At 37.9% G+C, this 26,945-nt stretch overlaps 1 protein-coding gene and 1 long non-coding RNA gene across 2 annotated transcripts in view; one reads left to right on the plus strand and one right to left on the minus strand.

Annotated features, from left to right (window-relative positions):
• The window catches only part of mfng (MFNG O-fucosylpeptide 3-beta-N-acetylglucosaminyltransferase), a 103,458-nt gene that overhangs the window by 19,885 nt on the left and 56,628 nt on the right, over positions 1-26,945 (minus strand). The window lies entirely within an intron of this gene.
• LOC133997211 (uncharacterized) lies at positions 2,285-10,903 on the plus strand. The gene is made up of 3 exons (XR_009927269.1): positions 2,285-2,319; positions 10,494-10,551; positions 10,834-10,903. It is a non-coding gene; the product is annotated as an uncharacterized LOC133997211 (long non-coding RNA).

Here is a 26,945-nt window from a genome sequence, read left to right on the forward strand (position 1 = left end):
ATATAAAAATTATTTATACATATATATATATATATATATATATATATATATATATATATATATATATATATATATATATATATATATATATATATATATATATATGTATAAATAATTTTTATTGGAAACACTACTACGAATGTTTGTGTTTATAATTTATGGCATTTCTATTTTTTATTCACATATCCAGATCTCCAGGTGCAGGTGATCGGAGCAACAGCCTGTAAAGACCGTACATGTGGGCTGAAGTGTCACAGCAGTTGTCATCTAGATGATCGTCCCTCCTACGTCTGGTACAAGAATGGACAGAAAATAATGGAACAAACATCTCCTTTTTATTTAGGCTATTTTTATCCTGCAGACAGCTATTCCTGTGCTTTGAATGGACATGAGATGTTTTCCTCTCCTTCACTGTGTGAGTTTATACAACAAGCATGAGCATAATCAGCAGAGTAACAATGATAAGTGTCAGGTTATGATGTCAGCACTGCACAGCTGCATGAATATGATTGGATCGTAAGGTTAAAACATGTCAATTTTTTCTTTTTCAGATTCACGTGAGATGCCTTCAGTGTCAGTGAGTCCCTCTGGTGAAATCATTGAGGGCAGTTCAGTGACTCTGACCTGTAGCAGTGATGCTAACCCAGCAGCTAAATACACCTGGTACAAGAAGAATGTAAATCCAGACCTTCAACCTCTCAGTAAAGAACCACAGCTTGTCTTCAGCTCCATCCAGTCCTCTGACTCTGGAGAGTATTACTGTACAGCTGAGCACCAGCTGGGGAAGAAAACATCTGATTACATCTTTATTGATGTGAAATGTGAGTGAAACTGCTTTAAAAATTTAAAAACTTTACAACTTTGTACTTTTTTTTAACCGAAAATCTGTAGTAAATGTAACAATTCTGTTCACGTCAATTCAGATTTATATACATTTCATTTATTTATAAGAACAGCAGACATTAATAAATATTTTTTGTGATAGCCAGATTGCTAATTTCCAGCTCCAGTGACCAATGATGTGATGGCTAAAAGTTAGAGGCAGAAAATAAGAAGATGCCACAAAGACAATAGAAACAAAATAGGTATACTTAAAAGATAATTCACAAGCCATGCGGAGCAGCAGGAGACAGCAGATGTAATCATCACCTTAAATTAATCTGTTTTAATATATATTTTATAGATGCTCCAAAGACTCTTTTGTGTCAGTGAGTCCCGCTGGTAATAAATAAATTAGCATTACATAAATCATAAACACAAACGTCAATCAAACTCCAAATTAAAAATGTATAGATGTGTATAAATGAAAAACATTCACTAACATATTTATCATATAAAAATCACAAGAAACGTTATCTACAATTAGCATTTAACCATTATATATTTACCGGCTACCTTCAATGGTTACCTTTACCTTTACAGATTAGTCTAATATATAATAAATATTACTAAACATATTAAATATAATTCATTAATAAAATACAACAAAATAAACAATACCTTATTCCCATTCTGGCTATATCGCTTGATTATCACAGAAGTGACATTCATCTATTACGAAATAACAATTTAATAACTTTCCATGTTGTTGTCAAGGCACCGTCTCTATGACGACAGTTCTCTCCACTTCCTGTTTCGCTAAACGACTTCAAAATAAAAAAATCCAAAACATTTATTAAAAAAATACACTGTCAAAATAAAAGCTTGCAGGAAGTGGATGAGGGAACTAGAGGAAATCTAAGGTTTTGAAAGTATTATTAACAGACCATTATCAGAGTCATTTACACCCCAACTGAATTTTGTACATATAAAAGTCAACCTGATGAAAATGCTGATTTATTTATTCTCCATACATATTGACCCACAGATGCTCCAAAGCTTCCCTCTGTGTCAGTGAGTCCCTCTGCTGAGATAGTGGAGGGCAGTTCAGTGACTCTGAACTGTAGCAGTGATGCTAACCCAGCAGCTAATTACATCTGGTACAAGGAGAATGAAGACTCACTAAAAGCATCAGGACAGATCTTCACCATCACTGATGTCAGACCTGAACACAGTGGGAATTTTTACTGTGAAGCCCAGAACAGAAGAGGACGTCATAGCTCCACCTTACATCTGATTGTTGTGAAAGGTAAGTTATACTCATTGATCTTCACACTCATGCCTGTATACAGCACAAGAGGTCAGCACTGATTGAAGAGGTTTATCTGCTTTCTGTTGGTCTCAAGATTTACGGAAACCAGTATTTACAACTAACATCATCAGGATGATTCTGGTGGTCCTGATGCTGATTCCTCTGATTCCTCTGCTTCTGTGGATGAGGTAAAACAATAAAGAAAACATTTGTTTTCAAATTATGAATTTCTTTTAGTTAAATATTTCTTAATTTTGTTGGATTCAATCTAGGAAGAAGAAAACTCTGAGCTCCACCACTGACCTGAATGAACCTGTAGAGACTATAGAGGTGAGAGAGAGAAACCTTATTGACCTTATTTACCCTAAAATACATTTATGATCACTTGGCTCATGAATGCAATCAAACTCATTTATAATGTCAGAATTTCAGCAAATAATTCAATTTTAAATATGATTTAATACCTTTCTCATAAAATCAAATTGCATGCAAGTTTTCTGAATGAGGTCCATTAATCCTCATTTTTGGAATTGTCGTGAATATAGTAAACACGACCCAGGGTGAAGAAGAATGACTATAGACTCACGTCTCTGTTCCTATTTAGTTTTCTTTATTAACAAATCAAATACACTGTATGAACACAGCGGGAGAATCTACACTGTTCAAATTAAGTTGCTTCAGAGGTCCTTTCCAATCTCAATGTAATCTCAATGTAGTCTCAATGTAGTCTAAATGTAGTCTCAATGTAGTCTCATCTCTGTATTGTCTGACCAGTTACTTTTATACCCCTATTAAATTGACGTCATCTAATGTTATACAACACACAGAACAGCATATGGGATTCCTCTGACCATACAGTCTCTATAAACACAGAACCTCTTACAGGGTTCTGTTTATCTCTTGCTATAGATTTTTTACCTTAAAAGGCGCGTTACTGCTTCTTTTTAGCTCATGGGACTGGAATGCACATTGTGCCTCACGAAGAAGCCTGCATATTAAGAATATTAAGAAATAGCCTGTAGATTACAAAATAATATACTACAATATTTCTCCCCATCAGTTGGATTCTCATCTTGACTATGAGAATGATCCTGGGTATTATGACGTCTCAGGTCACTGCAGCACAGACAGAAGACACAGAGGAGCAGGAAGACCTGGAGTAAACTCCAGTCATGTGATTTTGTTCTGATGCAGTTGAACCAGAGGCTGGACTCACCTGATGGAAACAGAAAGTAGTACAACAGTGAAATATGACAGTGGAGAGAGAGAGAGAGGCTGTAGAGGACCATGTGGACGTTTTCATGTTCAGTTTTCAGCAGCAGCAGGGCAGCAGGTGGAAGTGAGCAGCACAGACAGTCAGTAACAGCATGTAGCAGAAGCTTTGAGAAGAATATGCTGATGGCAGCTTGAACTGAATCATTTCGACGCATCAAACATGATTGATTGTTTAGATCAGTTGAATATCAGGTGGTGTGTGTGACTCAACTGATTTACAATTTACTGAGTGTTCTGTCTGAACTAATGCAAGCTTATTTTTAGTTATATTACAGATATTTAGGATTAGAGCTGCAATGCAAACTGTTATTTTAAATGTGTTCATACTGTAATGAATCACTTTTGAGGAAAGCCACGCCCTAATGCATACCCTGCTTTATCGTCAATTATAAAATCAGGGAGGCCAAAATTTCACAAATGAACATCATACTGCATTGAAGAAGGCTTTAAACTAGCGATTGAGACCATAAACACATTTTGAAAACGTTTATTGAGGTGAGAAAATCAAGTGAGAAGTTGGTGAATTCTCCATTAACTTGTATAGAGACGGAAGTCCTTTTGACACCAGAACGGTCGCCCTCTGGTGGCCTTTTGATAGAATGCAGTTTTAATTTACTTCCGCGTTGGCCTTATGTCAGAGCACCGGAACTCCCCGCCTGGCTGATATACAATAAACAGCCATCTTCCACAACATCTCTGTAGTTGGAAACATGATTGCAGTTCCCTCTCACTGCTGCAGAGGGCGACTGTGTGCAGAAAGTTTCAGCTTTAAATAGTTTTTATGTTTATTTTTCAGGATCTTAATGTATTTACCAGCTATGGAGACAAATAAAATTTAATATTTTCTTTAAATCTTTTCCTTTGTGCTGATTTATTTCTCACTTGGGGGGCGGCTGTGGCTCAGGAGGTAGAGCGGTCGTCCACCAATTGGAAGATTGGCGGTTCGATTCCCGGCTCCTCCAGTCCACATGTCGATGTGTCCTTGGGCAAGACACTTAACCCCAAATTGCTCCCGTTGTATGAATGTGTATGAATGATTAGCTTCCCCTGATGTGCAAGTTGGCACCCTGCGTGGTAGCTCCTGCCATCAGTGTATGAATGTGTGTGAATGGGGTGAATGGGGTGAATGAAATGTATTGTAAAGCGCTTTGAGTGGTCGAAAAGACTAGAAAGGCGCTATATAAGTACAGGCCATTTACCATTTACCATTCACTTTCCCTCTATTTTAGGAATAAACTTGTCACAGTATAATAGCTTATTATGATTTGGGATGTTGCTAAAATGAAGATGCAGTTTGTATTTGTTTGTTTATATTTGTCCATATTTGTTAGTGATAGATGTAGATCACTGACTGAATCATTTTCATACTTAGACACCTCGACTGTGAGAGTTTGTTCAACTACTGTACAACAAGGTCACCAATGTGAACAATCAATGCTTCTGAAACTGAACCTGTAACTGTGATGATTAATGAATTTAAGTTTAAACAGATTAAGAAGCAACTCAGCCATAAAAAGTAAAAACTACTCAGTAAATTTAAATGTGTCTAAACAATCAGTAATGGATGGTGAAATGTTGTCTCAGGGTTGTGATTCAGTATCTCTGATGTTTCACTGCCCTCTAGTGGTGAAGCATCAGTGTTGCAGATTGAGGCTTCATCATTGAGGTCTCCCTCCACTGTCTGCTTTAAAGGATCAGTTCAAGAAAAAACATGCAGATAGTTTTGAATTAATTTTACTTTCACATTGTGAGATTTGGGTATTTTTTTCGATGTCATTTTAAGATGTTTTCATTATTTAAAAACACGACTTATCATCGCTTTACACAATCTATCTGCAAGAACCAAGAAATACGTTTTTAACTATGCCCTCAAAATTCATCCCTTTTTCCTGTTCAGTTACACTGTATCATGGTTCACAGGTCAAAGACATGAACTGTAGAGAGCATCGGTGCATCTTTAGACAGCAGAAGAAATGATTTCTGATGCGCTCTGTGTTACAGTCAGAGTGATTGTGAATGAGTGAGTTTACAACTGTAGATGTAAAACATTTTGTTATCTGATTTACACATAGATCTCTCTATCATTTCTCTGATACACTTTAATTCGTATTTGTTTCTTTATACATACAATAAACACTGTGCTCAGCATGTAACTTCTTACTTCCCGTACTGATGCACTACATCTCTTTGAACTCATGGTGGTGTATTCAGTGTCTCAACATGCACCAGAAGTGTGAGGAGCTGCATCAAACCAAATGTCAGACATATGTCACATATTTTCTTTAGACACTGAACTGTCCAAACACTTAAAAAGAGTAAGATGACAAAAAAGTCTCATTATTTCTCCTCTCTCTTTAAATCCGAACAGTCATCTGTTATCTCTAACATAGATCATGTCACATACGCCTATACTGTCACTTGGCTCCTCATGCATATTCATAGTGATAAGAAAGAGAAAGTAAATGTACTCATTTACTTTAAGCCTGATATCTGACTTCTGCTCACAGACCACAGAAGACGAGCATCTCAACAGACAACGTCCTTCTCTGCTGTGAGTAGAACAGTTTACTGATATGACTATTACATGTTGTGAACATTATATGATGTATTTTAATGTTTTCCGTCTTTCTGTGTCAAGTACTGTATATCTGCATTTACATTGTAGGACATGTAGGTTTGATGTATGATGATGTGTGATGCAGTATGATGAATAACTTTCAAATTTTACAACATCAAACATTCACTTCTGTTTATTCCTATGTAACCTATCGCTGTTGAATGAAGTCAAAATAACATCAGTATTGATTGCTGAACACTGTAATAAGATGTTTAGATGTGTCTGCGTCATGAGTGGTGGGGGTGGGGCCTTGCTGATATGGTTTGTCCACCCTCCCTCCTTAGATTTGTAAGAATCATATATTTCTATTCATGCATATGAATATATTTATAGTTCTATGATGGTACAGCAATGCACTGAGAATTTCATCTCATCCTGATGTTTAAATTCTGTTTGTTAATTTCTGCACTCTGTACTGTAGAGGTGGACAACTGTTTCAGCTCTTACAGCTATAACAGTTGCCCCTCCCTGTGAGGACTTATTGGCGCCTCTTCTATTTTAGTGGCTTTTCGTAGTTTCTCACACTTCATGTTCTGCATGTCTTAGTGGTTTTCACACTTACCAAAGCAGCAACTTGACCACAGCACTGAGACTGCTCTTGTAAAGGACTTCTGGTCAGTGACAGAATTTCCGTGTTAGTATTACTGGATCTCAGTGCTGCATTTGACACGGTTGACCACAACATATTACAAAGTTGACTGAAAAACTGGGTGGGACTTTCTGGCACAGCACTAAACTAGTTTGAATCTTACCTATAGGACAGGAGCCATTTAGTGTCAATAGGTACACATCTGAATGGATCAAAAAGACACGCTGAGTTCCCAAAGGCCCAATTATTGGTCCTTCTGTTCAACTTCTATATGCTCAGATAGTTCAGATTATAGGAAATAAAAGAATGTCTAACCATAATTATGCAGATGACACACACATTTAAATGACCACATCACCAGGGTACTATGGTAGAATAAACACTGAGTAAGTGTATTGAATGTGCTAGAATTTTCTTTAATTAAACAAAAATCTAACTGGAATTATTAATAGTATCACAGTTCAACTTTCATTTGGCAAAAATGCCTTTACTTAAATAATTTCAATACATTCAAGAGTAATAAAACAAGGAACTGAGGTCATATTCATTTGGTGTCCTGCTACCATCGGCACTCTGGGTAACAAAACGGTGGACAACTAATTACAGACACTTTTTTTAATAATGTAAAGAGGAAGGAAATGAGGTTTATTTTTAACAGCTTGACTTCTGTCTTCTGCCTGCAGACCACAGAGAGACGTGATCTTATGAAGACAACGTCCTTCTACATTGAAGTCTTGTCTTTTCTTTCTTTGACAGACATGTTTTATTGTCTCTGAAGTCAGAGAGATGAGAGGAGCAGCTATGGGTTTAACAGCAGCAGCAAGTGGATTTGTTGTCTTCCTTCTCTCTGTGTCAGGTACTGTATATCTACATTTACACTACAGGTACATTGTAGCTTGTTCAGAGCAACCAGAAGAGAGTTTCAGAGAGAAAATAAATCATTAATTCTCAGGTTGCCATGTTTGTAATTGACCTGTACATTGATACACAGTCTCTCCTTAAAACTCTGCAGCCAAGAGGCGTACGTTTGGTTTTATAATGGTTTGGCCTTTTTATATTTATTTTTTGATTGACTGTTACACATTTTATGTAGACATGCTCACATTTGTGTACACACAGATGTTTTGGGGTGTTCTTTATTAAAAATTGTATTTACATACATAATTTGTCCAAAACAGGACTTGAGTAACGTGAATTGTTTCTACATTTAAAATGACATTTCACTTATTTTTTAAAACTTCAATAAAATCAATAATTGAAACTTAAGTGTGATTGAGTTTCCTTTCATATAATGCTAATCCAAACAGTCTACTGTGCCTTGTCTCTCAAGGTGGCTTGGTGCACTGTTGCCTCACAGCAAGAAGGTCTTGGGGTTGATACCCGACAGGGGCAGGGTCCTTCTGTGTGGAGTTTGCATGTTCTCCCTGTGCTTGTATGGGTTTACAAAAAAATGTATGCTAGGTTAATTCTCCTAGAATCTGGAGTTAGTCCCTGGAAGCTGCACAATGGCTGCTCACTGCTCCTAATACTTAAGATGATAAATGCAGAGAATGAAAATCATTGTACAACTGTATGTAAGACAAATAAAGTACAAAACACTACTGAGGGGGAAAAAACAATGTTCAAACATGAATCTGTCTTTTAACCATCTCAAAAACTTTTACTTCTTTTTATTTTCTAACCAACTCATGTACGTACTGATGGTAATTTTATAACACCAGAGCCTGCTCCTTCACCATTTTGTCTCTAGCTTGCATATCTAAATCCATGCCAACTGTATGAGACATTCACTTTTGTTTCTTTAAATCGGACATTAAGCAAACTAAATATTTGTAGACTGGTTTCTTCGTTTCCTTTGTAGGTTTACAAACTGAAACACCTCCATTAATGTAAGTAAAAGTAAGTCTTTCCCTGGATGTTGTTTTGAATCTGATTGTGGTTTCTGATGTGCTCTGTGTTACAGTGGTACAGGGTCAGGATGACTGGGGAGTGACTTACACTTCTACTCACATCTGTGCCTTAAAAGAATCAACAGTGGACATAAACTGCACCTACAGATACCCATACTGGATAAATAGCTATAGAACTAGAGTTGACAACAAATTCTGGTTTACAAAAGGGAGTAATGTTGTTGATGTAGATCTGAGAACAGACTCAGAGTACGCAGGTCGTGTGCAGTATCACTGTGATAAGAACGACTGCACTCTGAGAATCACAGACCTGAGAGAGAGAGACTCAGCTGTGTACATGTTCATGTTCATAACAAACCAATCAGGAACCAGATATACTGCTTCACCTGGAGTCACTTTGACTGTCACAGGTAACATTTTTTTTTTAAATGTTTAATTCCTTGATGTTGTGATCAGTTAGTTTTTAGATGTTTCAGAATATTTAGAAATGTTACTGTGAATATTTTCTTGTCTGTACTGTGTGTTGACAGTTAATTCTGAAATTATATTTATTAGATGATCCAGGCCTCCAAGTGCATGTAATAACATCTTCACCCACCAGGACAGAGCTTAAATGTCACAGCAATTGTCAGCTGCCTGGTCATCGTTCCTACATCTGGTACAAGAATGACCAACCAACTGAGGAGAGGACAGCTTACTTTTATCTGAACCAAATTAATCCTGATGACTACTACTATTGTGCTCTATCAGGATACGAGTCTTTCCGCTCTCCTTCAGTGTGTGAGTTTTCTCTTCTCTTCATTAAAGCATCGCGTCAGTCCCAGTTTTAACTTCTTACACAATTTCATTTATTCTTGTGCTTTTATCAACATAACTATATTATTATATTGTATTATTATACTATATTTCTTATTTTCAAGGAAATAAGTGTTCATATCACCTCTTACAGATGGTCCAAAGCTTCCCTCTGTGTCAGTGAGTCCCTCTAGTGAAATCATTGAGGGCAGTTCAGTGACTCTGACCTGTAGCAGTGATGCTAACACAGCAGCTAAATACACCTGGTACAAGAAGAATGTAAATCCAGACCTTAAACCTCTCAGTAAAGAACCACAGCTTGTCTTCAGCTCCATCCAGTCCTCTGACTCTGGAGAGTATTACTGCACAGCTGAGAGCCAGCTGGGGACGAAGACATCTGAATACATCTTTATTGATGTGAAATGTGAGTGGAACTGCTTTTCTAAAAGCAATTTGCACTAGCTTTTTGTTTTTTTCATAACATAGAGAATAAAAACATACAGTATTTATTCAGCTTGTACTATTGTTAGCAGATACAGTAGAAGTGTAAGAGGTAGTTTTACTCTTTCTCACTTCTAACTTTTTATATAACACTTGTAATAATCAGTCAATTAATCTCCTCCAGATGGTCCAAAGCTTCCCTCTGTTTCAGCTGAGATAGTGGAGGGCAGTTCGGTGACTCTGACCTGTAGCAGTGATGCTAACCCAGCAGCTAATTACACCTGGTACAAGGAGAATGAAGACTCACCAAAAGCATCAGGACAGATCTTCACCATCACTGATGTCAGACCTGAACACAGTGGGAATTATTCTTGTGAAGCCCAGAACAGAATAGGGCGTAATAACTCCACCTTACATCTGATTGTTGTGAAAGGTAAGTTATACTCATTGATCTTAACACTCATGCCTGTATACAGCGCAGGAGGTCAGCACTGATTGAAGAGGTTTATCTGCTTTCTGTTGGTCTTAAGGTTTAGGGAAATCAATATATAAAACGAACATCATCAGGTTCATTCTGGTGGTCCTGGTGCTGATTCCTCTGATTCCTCTGCTTCTGTGGATGAGGTAAAACAAAGAAAACATTTGTTCTTTTTTTTTCATCAAAACACTTTTCACACTTTAAATAGTGAATTTATTTTAGTTAAATATTTCTTAATTTTCATCGATTCAATCCAGGAAGAAGAAAGCTCTGAGCTCCACCACTGACCTGAATGAACCTGTAGAGAATATAGAGGTGAGAGAGAGAAACTTTATTGACAGAACTTACCCTAAAATACAGTTTTGATCACTTGGCTCATGAATGCAAGCAAACACATTTATATTGTCAACATGAAGCTGTAAAGTCAATTCATATTTAAAATGCAGCGTAAAAACATGTCATGCATTTCACGTGAACAGAATTTTAGCAAATAATTTAGTTTTAAACATGATTTAATACGTGTCTTATGAAAATCTAATTACATGCAAGTTTCATGAATGACATCCATTAATCCTCATTTTGATGTCTCCCCATCAGTTGGACGCTTGTCCTGTATATGAGAACGTCTCAGACTTGCAGGTCGTCACTGCAGCACAGACAAAAGACACAGAGGAGCAGGAAGACCTGGAGTAAAATCCAGTCATGTGAATTTGTTCTGATGCAGTTGAACCAGAGGCGGGACTCACCTGATGGAAACAGAAAGTAGTACAACAGTGAAATATGACAGTGGAGAGAGAGGCTGTAGAGGACCATGTGGACGTTTTCATGTTCAGTTTTCAGCAGCAGCAGCAGGTAGAAGTGAGCAGCACAGACAGTCAGTAACAGCATGTAGCAGAAGCTTTGAGAAGAATGTGCTGATGGCAGCTTGAACTGAATCATGTCGACGTGTCAAACATGATTGATTGTTTAGATCAGTTGAATATTAGGTGGTGTGTGTGACTCAACTGATTTATAATTTACTGAGTGTTTTGTCTGAACTAATGCAAGCTTATTTTTTAGTTATATTACAGATATTTAGGATTAGAGCTGCAATGCAAACTGTTATTTTAAATGTGTAAATACTGTAATTAATCGCTTTTGAGGAATCCTGATTGGCTTCTTGTGCAGTTTACTGTATATTTTCACACATCAAACGTAATCTCAGTTCTATCACAGTTTGCTGAATGTCACATTATCCAGGTATTGCAGTGGCTGATATACAATAAACAGCCAGCTTCCACAACATCTCTGTAGTTGGAAACATGATTGCAGTTCCCTCGCACTGCTGCAGAGGGCGACAGTGAGAAGAAAGCTTCAGCTTTAAATAGTTTTTATGTTTATTTTTCAGGATATGAATGTATTTACCAGCTATGAATACGAAATAAATGTTATCTTTTCTTTAAATCTTTTCCTTTGTGCAGATTTATTTCTCTCTTTCCCTCTATTTTAGTATTAAACTTGTCACAGTGTAATATCTTATTATGATTTGGGATGTTGCTAAAATGAAGATGCACAGACACAGTTTGTATTTGTTTGTTTATATTTGTCCATATTTGTTAGTGACAGCTGTATATCACTGACTTTATCATTTTCATACTTAAACACCTCGACTGTGAGAGTTTGTTCAACTACTGTACAACAAGGTCACCAATGTGAACAATCAATGCTTCTGAAACTGAACCTGAAACTGTAAGTATTAATGAATTTGAGTGTAAACAGATTAAGAAGCAACTCCGCCATAAAAAGTAAAAAACTACTGAGTAAATTTAAATGTGTGTAAACAATCAGTGATGGATGGTAAAATGTTGTCTCAGGGTTGTGACTCAGTATTAACTGATGTTTCACTGCCCTCTAGTGGTGAAGCTTCAGTGTTGCAGATTCAGGCTTCATCACTGAGGTCTCCCTCCACTGTCTGCTTTAAAGGCTCAGTTCAAGAAAAAACATGCAGATAGTTTTGAATTCATTTTACTTTCATATTGTGAGATTTGGGTATTTTTTTCAATTTAATTGTATTATGTTTTCACTATTTAAATAGACATCTGTTTACACACTCTATCTGACAGAAGCAAGAAACAAGAAATATGAATGAGTGAGTTTACAACTGTAGATGTAAAACATTTTGTTATCTGATTTACACATAGATCTCTGTATCATTTCTCTGATGTACTTTAATTTGTATTTGTTTCTTAATACATACAATAAACTGTTCAGCATGTGACTTCTTACTTCCCTTACTGATGCACTACATCTCTTTGAACTCATGGTGGTGTATTCAGTGTCTCAACATGCACCAGAAGTGTGAGGAGAAGCATCAAATCAAATGTCAGACATATGTCACGTGTTTTCTTTAGACACTGAACTGTCCACACACTTAGAAAGAGTAAGACGAAAAAAAAGTGTCATTATTTCTCCTCTCTCTTTAAAACGCTAAAAGGCCCGAACACTCATCTGTTATCTCTAACATAGATCATGTCACGGACTCCTATACTGTCACTTGCTCCCTCATGCATATTTATATGCAACATCATATTCCAGCAGTAGGAAAAGTAGACCGTAGGAAAGTGGACCGCAGTGTATTAGCCAGCCTAGCCAGGTCGGCTAACATCACTTTCACCAACGAGCGCAGCGACGTCAAAATTGGATTATTTAACATCCGTTCCCTTACGGGCAAGGGACCACTGCTCCAGGACCTCCTCCGTGACCGCAAGTATGACTTTTTATGTCTAACTGAGACGTGGCAACAACCCAATGACTTCTCTCAGCTGAATGACACTGTACCACCTGGGTTTGTTTACACCTGCCAGCCCCGTCTCACCGGTAGAGGAGGAGGTCTTGCGATAATCTACCGCGATACCTGGAAGGTTTTACCTGTTACAGTTCCACTATATTCATCTTTTGAAACTCTGGCTCTTCAACTTAATGGTCCGACTCCAACTATTTTACTTAATATCTATCGCCCACCCAAACCTAACAAGGATTTTATTAATGACTTCTCTGCTTTCCTCACTCACATCTGCTCTCTCTTTCCCAATGTAATTTTGCTTGGTGATTTTAATATTCATATGGACAACCTCAATCTGGCTCTTACCAAGGATTTTACATCTTGCCTGGACAGTTTTGGACTCAAACAGTACATTGGCTTCCCTACCCACACTAAAGGACATATTTTGTATCTGGTCTGCTGCTCTGGTGTCACTCCTTTTAACTGTTCCGCTGATGATCTTCCCATCTCTGATCACTTGTTAATTACATTCAACTTCAGCTTAAAACTGTCCAAAACTAAACAGTCACGTCTTATCTCTTTCCGTAATATCAAAAACATTGACCTAGCAGCTCTCTCCTCAGGTATTGACAGCCTCCCCAGTTTCATCTACTCCTCCCCTCCTGATCAACTGGTTACCCTCTACAATGATCATCTCCACACTCTGTTGAACTCACTTGCCCCTAAAAAAACTCAGACCGTATCATTCACCCACTCAGCACCCTGGTTTTCACCTCTTTTACGACAACTCAAAACCAAAGGACGTCAACTTGAACGGCTCTACAAAAAAACTGGACTCTCTGTTCACAAGGAAATGTACCACTCCCACATTGCTTACTACAAAGACACCCTCTCCTCAGTCAAATCCCAATATTATAAAGATCTGATCAGTGCTGGTGATGGGAATTCCAGGGCCCTATTCTCAGTACTGAACAAAACACTACGCCCCCCGGACTCTTTTCCCCCTCATTTCTACTCCACAGAACACTGTACCTCCTTAATGACATTTTTTAATGAAAAAATAAGCAAGATCCACCAGCAACTGACCCCTCACTCATCCTGCAATCCGTCTCCTCTGGCTTCTCATGCCCCCCTCTTTCAACCGTTCTCAAGCTTCCAACTCCCCTCTCCCATTGTCATTTCTGACCTCATCCTGAAATCAAAAACATCCACCTGCCAGCTCGACCCACTGCCGACCTCTTTAGTCACTGCATGCCTTCCCTCTCTGTTGCCCCTGATAACTGCCATCATCCACTCCTCCCTAACCTCTGGCTCTGTTCCATCATCTCTCAAATCCGCGGCTGTAACACCTATTCTGAAGAAACCTGGTTCTGATCCCAACAACTTCAATAACCTTCGTCCGATTTCTAACCTACCATTTATTTCAAAAATCCTGGAAAAAGCAGTGGCATCTCAGGTTCATACTCATCTCCATAACAATAACCTATATGAACAGTTCCAGTCTGGTTTCCGCCCACGCCATAGCACAGAGACTGCTCTCCTTAAAATCACAGACGACCTCCTGATGGCAGCTGACTCCGGACTATCTTCCATTCTCATCCTCCTTGATCTGAGTGCGGCCTTCGACACCATCTCCCACCCCATCCTCCTCGACAGGCTAGCATCTATTGGACTATCTGACACACCTCTGGACTGGTTCATTTCCTACCTCTCTGGCCGCACTCAGTTCATCCAGCTGAAGACATTCACATCCCAACCTTCTCCCCTCTCCTCTGGTGTTCCTCAAGGCTCTGTCCTCGGTCCCATCCTATTTATCATCTATCTCCTTCCTCTTGGTCATATTTTCCGAAAATATAACATCCATTTCCATTGTTACGCGGACGACACCCAGCTCTACCTCTCCTCTAAACCCACCTCCACCTTCCCGTCCCCCTCCCTCTGTGTCTGTTTACAGGAAATCAAATCCTGGTTCTCTTCAAACTTTCTCAAACTCAACAGCGATAAAACTGAGGTCCTCCTAGTTGGTTCAAAATCCTCTCTCCCTAACACTCCCAGTTTCACCATCCCCATTGACAACTCCTCTGTTTCCCCCTCCACTCAGGTTAAGAGCCTGGGTGTCGTCCTTGACAGCTCTTTGTCATTCCAGACTCACATTAATAAGGTTACCCAGTCAGCCTACTTCCATCTTCGCAATATCAACCGCCTCCGTCCGTCACTCACTTCCAACAGCGCTGCCATCCTGGTCCACACTCTAGTTACATCCCGCCTAGACTATTGCAACTCCCTCCTCTTCGGTCTCCCCCACAAGTCCCTCCGTAAGCTCCAACTGGTCCAGAACTCAGCTGCTCGTATTGTCTCCAGAACTCCATCCATCAATCATATCACTCCTGTTCTTCAACAACTTCACTGGCTTCCTGTCAAATTTCGCATAGACTTCAAAATCCTGCTTCACACTTTCAAGGCCATCCACAACCTCGCCCCCACATACCTCTCTGACCTCCTCCACATCAACACTCCCTCCCGGGCACTCAGATCAGCCTCCTCCATCAGCCTCGCTGTTCCCTCTGCCCGTCTGTCCACCATGGGGTCCAGAGCCTTCAGCCGCTCTGCCCCCCGCCTCTGGAACTCCCTTCCCCCCGACATCAGGAACATTAAGTCTCTATCCATTTTCAAATCCCGTCTAAAAACCCACCTTTTCAAACTTTCATACTCACTTTAATTTGTCATCCATCCTGCAGTTTTCTGATTGTATTTGTTTTTTATTGCACTTACATGTGTCCCTTTTGGCTCTTTTAATTGTTTTTATCTGTATTGTAAGGCGACCTTGAGTGCCCTGAAAGGCGCCTTAAAAATAAAATGTATTATTATTATTATATTCATAGTAATAAGAAAGAGGAAGGAAATGTACTCATTTAATTTAAGCCTGATATCTGACTTCTGCTCACAGACCACAGAAGACGAGCATCTCAACAGACAACGTTCTTCTCTGCTGTGAGTAGAACAGTTTACTGATCTGACTATTGCATGTTGTTTACATTATTTGATTCATTTTAATGTCTTCCATCTTTCTGTGTCAAGTACTGTATATCTGCATTTACATTGTAGGACATTTAGGTTTGATGATGTGTGATGTGTGATGCAGTATGATGAGTAACTTTCAAATTTTACATCATCAAACATTCCTCTCTGTTTATTTCTATGCAAGCTATCGCTGTTGAATGAAGGCAAAAATAAGATCAGTATTGATTGCTGAACACTGTAATAAGATGTTTAGATGTGTCTGCGTCATGAGTGGTGGGGGTGGGGCCTGGCTGATATGGTTTGTCCAAACTCCCTCTATAGATTGTAAGATGCATATATTGTCATATATGCATATGCATACATTCATAGTTATATGATGGTACAGCAATGCACTGAGAATTTCATCTCATCCTGATGTTTAAACTCTGTTTGTTAATTTCTGCACTCTGTACTGTAGAGCTGGACAACTGTTTTAGCTTTTACAGCTATAACAGTTGCTCCTCCCTGTGAGCACTTATTGACACCTCTTCTATTTTAGCTGCTTTTTGTAGTTTCCCACACTTCAAGTTCTGCATTTCTTTGTGGTTTTCACTCTTACCTAAGCAGCAACTTGACCACAGCACTGAGACTGCTCTTATTAAAGACTTCAGATCAGTGACACAATTTCCGTGTTAGTATTACTCCATCTCAGTGCTGCATCTGACACAGATGACCACAACATATTAATAAATTGACTGGAAAACTGGGTGGGACTTTCTGGCACAATACTAAACTGGTATGAATCTTATCTAAAGGACAGGGGCCATTTAGTGTCAATAAGTAATTACACATCTGAGTGGACAAAGAAGACACACTGAGTTCACCAAGGCTCCATTCGTGGTCCTTCTGTTCAACTTCTATATGCTCAACACGTTCAGATTATAGAAAATAACAAAATATTTTATTATATTTATGCAGATGACACAGAAATTTAAATGACCATATCACCAGGGTACTATGGTAGAAAAAACACTGAGTAAGTGCATTCAAGGTGCCAACATTTTTCTTCAATTAAAAAAAGACAAAATAATTGTTTTTGGAGCCAAGAAAGAGAAAGTACAAGTCAGTGCTCAGCTTAAATCAGTAATCTGACCCTAGGATAGCACAGTCATAAAACCTCATGAACACATCAACAATCTCATGTTTTTGTTTATGTTATTTTAATTATGAAAACAATTAGAAAAACTCCTGCACACTGTCTCACTTACTGCTGGATTATTAATAGTATCACAGTGTTTCAGTCTGCTTCTTTTGGCAAAAATGCCTTTACTTAAATTATTGGAATACATTCAAGAGTTATAAAACAAGGAACTGAGGTCATATTCATTTGGTGTCCTGCTACCATCGGCATTCTGGGTAACAAAATGGTGGACAACCAATTACAGTCTCTTTTTTTAATAATGTAAAGAGGAAGGAAATTAGGTTCATTTTTATCAGCTTGACTTCTGTCTTCTGCCTGCAGACCACAGAGAGACGTGATCTTATGAAGTCAGAGAGATGAGAGGAGCAGCTATGGGTTCAACAGCAGCAGCAAGTGGATTTGTTTTCTTCCTTCTCTCTGTGTCAGGTAATGTATATCTACATTTACACTACAGGTACATTGTAGCTTGTTCAGAGCAACTGAAGAGAGTTTCAGAGTGAAAAAAACATTCATTCTCAGGTCACCATATTTGTATTTGACCTGTAAAGTGATACACAGTCTATCCTTAAATCTCTGCAGTCAAGGTGCATAGCTTTGGTTTTATAATGGTTTGTCACTACATTTAATCCAAGACTTAAATCAATAATTGAAACGTAAGTGCATTGGAGTTTCCTTTCACATAATGCTAATCCAAACAGTCTACTGTGCCTTGTTTCTCATGGTGGCTTGGTGGTTAGCACTGTTACCTCACAGCAAGAAGGTCTTGGGTCTGATACCCGACTGGGGCAGGGTCTTTCTGTGTGGAGTTTGCATGTTCTCCTTTTGCTTGTAGAGATTTACAAAAACATGTATGATAGGTTAATTCTCCTGTCAGTGCCTGTGATGAAAGCACTGACACAGATCTGGAGTTAGTTCCTGGAAGCTGCACAATGGCTGCTCACTGCTCCTAATACTTAAGATGTTAAATGCAGAGAATGAAATTCATGTACAACTGTATGTGTGACAAATAAAGTACAAAACACTACTGAGGAAGACAAAACAATGTTCAAACATGAATCTGTCTTTAAACCATATCAAAACATTCACTTGTTTTTATTAATTAATTAATTAAACTGTGTGAGACATTCACTTTTGTTTCTTTAAATCGGACATTAAGCAAACTAAATATTTTTATACTTGTTTCCCAGTTTCCTTTTGCAGGTTTACAAATTGAAACACCTCCACAAATATGAGTAAATAAGTATTTCCCCTGATGTTCTTTTGAGTTTGATTGTGATTTCTGATGTGCTCTGTGTTACAGTGGTACAGGGTCAGTATGGCTGGGGAGTGACTTACACTCCTACTCACATCTGTGCCGTAAAAGGATCAACAGTGGTCATAAGCTGCATCTACAGATACCCATCCAGTTACAATACTGCAGTTGAAAAAACACTCTGGTTAACTAAAGGGAGTAATAAAGAACCTGTGGATCTGATGACAGACTCAGAGTACTCAGGTCGTGTGCAGTATCACTGTGATAAGAACGACTGCACTCTGAGAATCACAGACCTGAGAGAGAGAGACTCAGCTGTGTACAAGTTCAAGTTCATAACAAATCAACCAGGAGGGAAATATACTGGTTCACCTGGAGTCACTTTGACTGTCACAGGTAACATTTTATTTGAAATGGAGCAAAGCATTAGTTCAAGCAGAGCAAAGAGCTTTACCACCTACGTGGCTACCAGCTGACTAATAATGGTCATCATATCCAAAAGAGTGTGTCCATTAAACCTTTTACTATTACTCTGTTTACATGCTAATGCTAACACCATCTGCTGACACAATCTCCTCATTATGTGCAAAGCTTTTAATAATGTTGATTTCTCTCAAATCTAATGTTCATCTACTTGAATATTAATTTACATTTACATTTACATTTAGTCATTTAGCAGACGCTTTTATCCATTCAAGCTACATTACAACAGAGACATTAGTGTGACAATAAATACATTCTGCTAAGTAGTTGTAATAATGTTGATTTCTATCAAATCTAATCTTCATCTATGTTAATATAAAGTTAGACAAATTATTGCTGCTTGACTCTCTCTGAGAAGCTCATTTTCCACCAAATCTGACTTTATAACCATTTGCTATAAATGTTTAATTCCTTGATGCTGTGATTAGTTACTTTTTAGATGTTTCAGAAGATTTAGGAAATGTTACTGTGAACATGTGAGTATTTTCTTGTCTGTACTGTGTGTTAACAGTTAATTCTGAAATTATACGTGTTCGTTGATCCAGGCGTCCAAGTGCAAGTTAGATCATCTTCATCCAAACAGTATCCCACCTGGACAGAGCTGACATGTCACATCAAATGTCAGCTGACTGGTCATCCTTCTTACATCTGGTACAAGAATGACCAACCAACTGAGGAGAGGACAGAAAACTTTTATCTGAACCAAATTAATCCTGATGACTACTACTCTTGTGCTCTATCAGGATACGAGTCTTTCCGCTCTCCTTCAGTGTGTGAGTTTTCTATTCTCTTCTTTAACGCATCGAGTGAAAACTTTGACCCAAATAATTTACAAGAAGTCAGACTCAGTTTAACCTCTTACACTATTTAATTCATACGTTGTACTTTTATCAACGTTACTATTTTAGTCAGAACAAAATGTGATGTCAGTTGTTTCTTTTAATAACATGCTAGCTTGTGCTAAGGTGTGTAAGTGTAGTTAAGTACGGGACAAACAATACAAGCAACGTGATGTCACAGCAGGATTTATAGAAAGAAACAAAAAAGGTGAGTGACAACGATGAAGGTAGACCTACAATATCTGAATCTATAGGGCCAATAACATTTAGAGTTATTGACAACTCAACAAGCAGAGCCTGAACACAGACACACAGAGAGAGAGAGAGAGTGAGAGAGAGACACGCACACACACGCAAACCACCAGCAGGAGTCTAAAACTACCTGCATTAAAGACAGTGAGTACCTGGGTCAGTACTCTGGTCAGTGGCAATAATCCAATGTTAAAAATAAAAGTGAAAATTAATTCTTTTTCTTTTTTTTTTTCAAACTTTTTTTTATTGGGTTTTGCAGATGTATACAATTATATACATTTACATATACTGGGTCAAGTACACATCATTTGAAAATGTATTCTACTGTTATTCTATATCTATTGTTTTAGAGTATACATTATAATCAAGTGAAACAGATTTTGTTTTATGATAACATCTCATAGTCAAGTTAATATGTGTTCATCTCTTACAGATGGTCCAAAGCTTCCCTCTGTGTCAGTGAGTCCCTCTGGTGAAATCATTGAGGACAGTTCAGTGACTCTGACCTGTAGCAGTGATGCTAACCCAGCAGCTAAATACACCTGGTACAAGGAGAATGTAAATCCAGACCTTCAACCTCTCAGTAAAGAACCACAGCTTGTCTTCAGCTCCATCCAGTCCTCTGACTCTGGAGAGTATTACTGTACAGCTGAGAACCAGCTGGGGAAGAGGACATCTGAATACATCTCTATTGATGTGAAATGTGAGTGAAACTGATTTTTCTAAATGCAATTGGAAACTTATTTGCACAAGGTCAACCACAGAAAAGTTACAAGCTGAACATAGAGAATAAAAACATACAGTATTTATTCAGCTTGTACTATTGTTAGCAGATACAGTAGAAGTCTAAGAGATAGTTTTACTCATTCTCACTTCTAACTTTTTATACAAAAATTGTAATAATCAGTCAATGAATCTCCCCCAGATGCTCCAAAGCTTCCCTCTGTGTCAGTGAGTCCCTCTGCTGAGATAGTGGAGGGCAGTTCAGTGAATCTGACCTGTAGCAGTGATGCTAACCCAGCAGCTAATTACACCTGGTACAAGGAGAATGAAGACTCACCAAAAGCATCAGGACAGATCTTCACCATCACTGATGTCAGACCTGAACACAGTGGGAATTATTACTGTGAAGCCCAGAACAGAAGAGGACGTCATAACTCCACCTTACATCTGATTGTTGTGAAAGGTAAGTTATACTCATTGATCTTCACACTCATGCCTGTATACAGCACAAGAGGTCAGCACTGATTGAAGAGGTTTATCTGCTTTCTGTTGGTCTCAAGATTTACGGAAACCAGTATTTACAACTAACATCATCAGGTTGATTCTGGTGGTCCTGATGCTGATTCCTCTGATTCCTCTGCTTCTGTGGATGAGGTAAAACAATAAAGAAAACATTTGTTTTCAAATTATGAATTTCTTTTAGTTAAATATTTCTTAATTTTGTTGGATTCAATCTAGGAAGAAGAAAACTCTGAGCTCCACCACTGACCTGAATGAACCTGTAGAGACTATAGAGGTGAGAGAGAGAAACCTTATTGACCTTATTTACCCTAAAATACAGTTATGATCACTTGGCTCATGAATGCAAGCAAACACATTTATATTGTCAACATAAAGTTAATGTATATTTAAATTGCAGCTTAAAAACATGTCATGTATTTTACGTGAACAGAATTTCAGCAAATAATTCAGTTTTAAACATGATTTAATACATCTCTTATGAAAATCTAATTACATGCAAGTTTTCTGAATGAGGTCCATTAATCCTCATTTTGAAATTTTCTCCATCAGTTGGATTCTCATCTTGACTATGGGAATGATCCTGGGTATTAGGACGTCTCAGACTTGCAGGTCGTCACTGCAGCACAGACAGAAGACACAGAGGAGCAGGAAGACCTGGAGTAAAATCCAGTCATGTGATTTTGTTCTGACGCAGTTGAACCAGAGGCTGGACTCACCTGATGGAAACAGAAAGTAGTACAACAGTGAAATATGACAGTGGAGAGAGAGAGAGGCTGTAGAGGACCATGTGGACGTTTTCATGTTCAGTTTTAAGCAGCAGCAGCTGCAGGTAGAAGTGAGCAGCACAGACAGTCAGTAACATCATGTAGCAGAAGCTTTGAGAAGAATGTGCTGATGGCAGCTTGAACTGAATCATGTCGATGTGTCAAACGTGATTGATTGTTTAGATCAGTTGAATATCAGGTGGTGTGTGTGACTCAACTGAATATAATTTACTGAGTGTTCTGTCTGAACTAATGCAAGCTATTTTTTAGTTATACTACAGATATTTAGGATTAGAGCTGCAATGCAAACTGTTATTTTAAATGTGTAAATACTGTAATTAATCACTTTTGAGGAATCCTGATTTGTTTCTTGTGCAGTTTACTGTATATTTTCACACATCAAACATGATCTCAGTTCTATCACACTTTGCTGAATGTCACATTATCCAGGTATTGCAGTGGCTGATATACAATAAACAGCCAGCTTCCACAACATCTCTGTAGTTGGAAACATGATTGCAGTTCCCTCGCACTGCTGCAGAGGGCGACAGTGAGAAGAAAGCTTCAGCTTTAAATAGTTTTTATGTTTATTTTTCAGGATATGAATGTATTTACCAGCTATGAATACGAAATAAATGTTATCTTTTCTTTAAATCTTTTCCTTTGTGCAGATATATTTCTCACTTTCCCTCTATTTTAGGATTAAACTTGTCACAGTGTAATAGCTTATTATGATTTGGGATGTTGCTAAAATGAAGATGCACAGACACAGTTTTGTATTTGTTTGTTTATATTTGTCTATATTTGTTAGTGGCAGCTGTAGATCACTGACTGAATCATTTTCATACTTAGACACCTCGACTGTGAGAGTTTGTTCAACTACTGTACAACAAGGTCACCAATGTGAACAATCAATGCTCCTGAAACTGAACCTGTAACTGTAATGATTCATGAATTTAAGTGTAAACAGATTAAGAAGCAACTCAGCCATAAAAAGTAAAAACTACTCAGTAAACTTAAATGTGTCTAAACAATCAGTGATGGATGGTGAAATGTTGTCTCAGGGTTGTGATTCAGTATCTCTGATGTGTCACTGCCCTCTAGTGGTGAAGCTTCAGTGTTGCAGATTCAGGCTTCATCACTGAGGTTTCCCTCCACTGTCTGCTTTAAAGGCTCAGTTCAAGAAAAAACATGCAGATAGTTTTGAATTCATTTTACTTTCATATTGTGAGATTTGGGTATTTTTTTCAATTTAATTGTATTACTTATTTGTTTCTTAATGCTTACAATAAACACTTTGCTCAGCATGTGACTTCTTACTTCCCGTACTGATGCACTTCATCTCTTTGAACTCATGGTGGTGTATTCAGAGTCTCAACATGCACTAGAAGTGTGAAGAGATGCATCAAACCAAATGTCACACATATGTCACGTGTTTTCTTTAGAAACTGAACTGTCCACACACTTAGAAAGATAAAGATGAAAAAAAGTGTCATTATTTCTCCTCTCTCTTTAAGTTGCTAAAAGGCCCGAACACTCATCTGTTATCTCTAACATAGATCATGTCACGGACTCCTATACTGTCACTTGCTCCCTCATGCATATTTATATGCAACATCATATTTATAGCAATAAGAAACAGGAAGGAAATGTACTCATTTAATTTAAGCCTGATATCTGACTTCTGCTAACAGACCACAGAAGACGAGCATCTCAACAGACAACATCATTCTTTGCTGTGAGTAGAACAGTTTACTGATATGACTATTACATGTTGTGTACATTATTTGATTCATTTTAATGTCTTCCATCTTTCTGTGTCAGGTACTGTATATCTGCATTTACATTGTAGGACATTTAGGTTTGATGATGTGTGATGTGTGATGCAGTATGATGAGTAACTTTCAAATTTTACATCATCAAACATTCCTCTCTGTTTATTTCTATGCAAGCTATAGCTGTTGAATGAAGGCAAAAATAAGATCAGTATTGATTGCTGAACACTGTAATAAGATGTTTAGATGTGTCTGCGTCATGAGTGCTGGGGGTGGGGCCTGGCTGATATGGTTTGTCCAAACTCCCTCTATAGATTGTAAGATGCATATATTGTCATACTGTATATGCATATGCATAAATTCATAGTTATATGATGGTACAGCAATGCACTGAGAATTTCATCTCATCCTGATGTTTAAACTCTGTTTGTTAATTTCTGCACTGTGTACTGTAAAGCTGGACAACTGTTTTAGCTTTTACAGCTATAACAGTTGCTCCTCCCTGTGAGCACTTATTGACACCTCTTCTATTTTAGCTGCTTTTTGTAGTTTCCCACACTTCAAGTTCTGCATTTCTTTGTGGTTTTCACTCTTACCTAAGCAGCAACTTGACCACAGCAATGAGACTGCTCTTATTAAAGACTTCAGATCAGTGACACAATTTCCGTGTTAGTATTACTCCATCTCAGTGCTGCATCTGACACAGATGACCACAACATATTAATAAATTGACTGGAAAACTGGGTGGGACTTTCTGGCACAATACTAAACTGGTATGAATCTTATCTAAAGGACAGGGGCCATTTAGTATCAATAAGTAATTACACATCTGAGTGGACAAAGAAGACACACTGAGTTCACCAAGGCTCCATTCATGGTCCTTCTGCTCAACTTCTATATGCTCAACACGTTCAGATTATAGGAAATAACAAAATATTTTATTATATTTATGCAGATGACACAGAAATTTAAATGACCATATCACCAGGGTACTATGGTAGAATAAACACTGAGTAAGTGCATTAAAGGTGCCAACATTTTTCTTCAATTAAAAAAAGACAAAATAATTGTTTTTGGAGCCAAGAAAGAGAAAGTACAAGTCAGTGCTCAGCTTAAATCAGTAATCTGACCCTAGGATAGCACAGTCATAAAACCTCATGAACACATCAACAATCTCATGTTTTTGTTTATGTTATTTTAATTATGAAAACAATTAGAAAAACTCCTGCACACTGTCTCACTTACTGCTGGATTATTAATAGTATCACAGTGTTTCAGTCTGCTTCATTTGGCAAAAATGCCTTTACTTAAATTACTGCAATACATTCAAGAGTAATAAAACAAGGAACTGAGGTCATATTCATTTGGTGTCCTGCTACCATCGGCATTCTGGGTAACAAAATGGTGGACAACCAATTACAGTCTAATTTTTTTAATAATGTAAAGAGGAAGGAAATGGGGTTTAGTTTAACAGCTTGACTTCTGTTTTCTGCCTGCAGACCACAGATAGACGTGATCTTATGAAGACAACGTCCTTCTACATTGAAGTCTTGTCTTTTTCCTTCTTGGACAAACATGTTTTATTGTCTCTGAAGTCAGAGAGATGAGAGGAGCAGCTATGGGTTCAACAGCAGCAGCAAGTGGATTTGTTGTCTTCCTTCTCTCTGTGTCAGGTACTGTATATCTACATTTACACTACAGGTACATTGTAGCTTGTTCAGAGCAACCTGAAGTGAGTTTCAGAGAGAAACAAGCATTAATTCTCAGGTCGCCATGTTTGTATTTGACCTGTACATTGATACACAGTCTCTCTTTAAAACTCTGCAGCCAAGAAGCATAGGTTTGATTTCTTAATAGTTGGGACTTTTTGTATTTATTTCAATTCATTTCAAATTTGTGTACACACAGCAGTTTGGGGTGTTATTTTTATTTAAAAATGTATTTACATACATAATTTGTCCAAAACAGGACTTGAGTAACATGAATTGTTTCTACATTTAAAACGACATTTCACTTATTTTTTTTAAAACTTAAATCAATAATTGAAATTTAATTGTGATTGAGTTTCGATTCATGCAATGCTAATCCAAACAGTCTACTGTGCCTTGTCTCTCAAGGTGGCTTGGTGGTTAGCACTGTTACCTCACAGCAAGAAGGCCTTGGTTTTGATACCCGACTGGGTTTCTGTGTAGAGTTTACCTGTTCTCCTTTTGCTTGTTTTGGTTTACAAAAACATGTATGATAGGTTAATTATCCTGTCAGTGCCTGTGATGAAAGCACTGACATAGATCTGGAGTTAGTCCCTGGAAGCTGCACAATGGCTGCTCACTGCTCCTAATACTTAGATGTTAATGTAGAGAATTAATTTCACTGTACAACTGTATGTGTGACAAATAAAGTACAAAACACTACTGAGGGAGACAAAACAATGTTCAAAAATTAATCTATCTTTAAAACATCTCAAAAACTTTTACTTGTTTTTATTTTCTAACCAACTCATGTACGTACTGATGGTAATTTTATAACGCCAGAGCCTGCTCCTTCACCATTTTGTCTCTAGCTTGCATATCTAAATCCACGCCAACTGTATGAGACATTCACTTTTGTTTCTTTAAAACAGAAATTAAGCAAACTAAATATTTGTAGACTGTTTCTTAGTTTTCTTTGCAGGTTTACAAACTGAAACATCTCCATTAATATAAGTAAAAGTAAGTCTTTCCCCAGATGTTGTTTTGAATCTGATTGTGGTTTCTGATGTGCTCTGTGTTACAGTGGTACAGGGTCAGAATGGCTGGGGAGTGACTTACACTCCTACTGAGATCTGTGTCTTAAAAGGATCAACAGTGGACATAAGCTGCACCTACAGATACCCATCCTGGATAAATTATGTTGAGAAAACATTCTGGTATACAAAAAAGATTATTAATAAAGAACCAGTAGATCTGAAATCAGACTCAGAGTACTCAGGTCGTGTGCAGTATCACTGTGATAAGAACGACTGCACTCTGAGAATCACAGACCTGAGAGAGAGCGACTCAGTTGAGTACAAGTTCAGGTTCATAACAAACCAAGAAGGAGGGAAATATACTGGTTCACCTGGAGTCACTTTGACAGTCACAGGTAAAAAAAAATGTTCA

The sequence above is a fragment of the Scomber scombrus genome, chromosome 2 (assembly GCF_963691925.1).
Source record: "Scomber scombrus chromosome 2, fScoSco1.1, whole genome shotgun sequence".
NCBI lineage: Eukaryota > Metazoa > Chordata > Actinopteri > Scombriformes > Scombridae > Scomber > Scomber scombrus.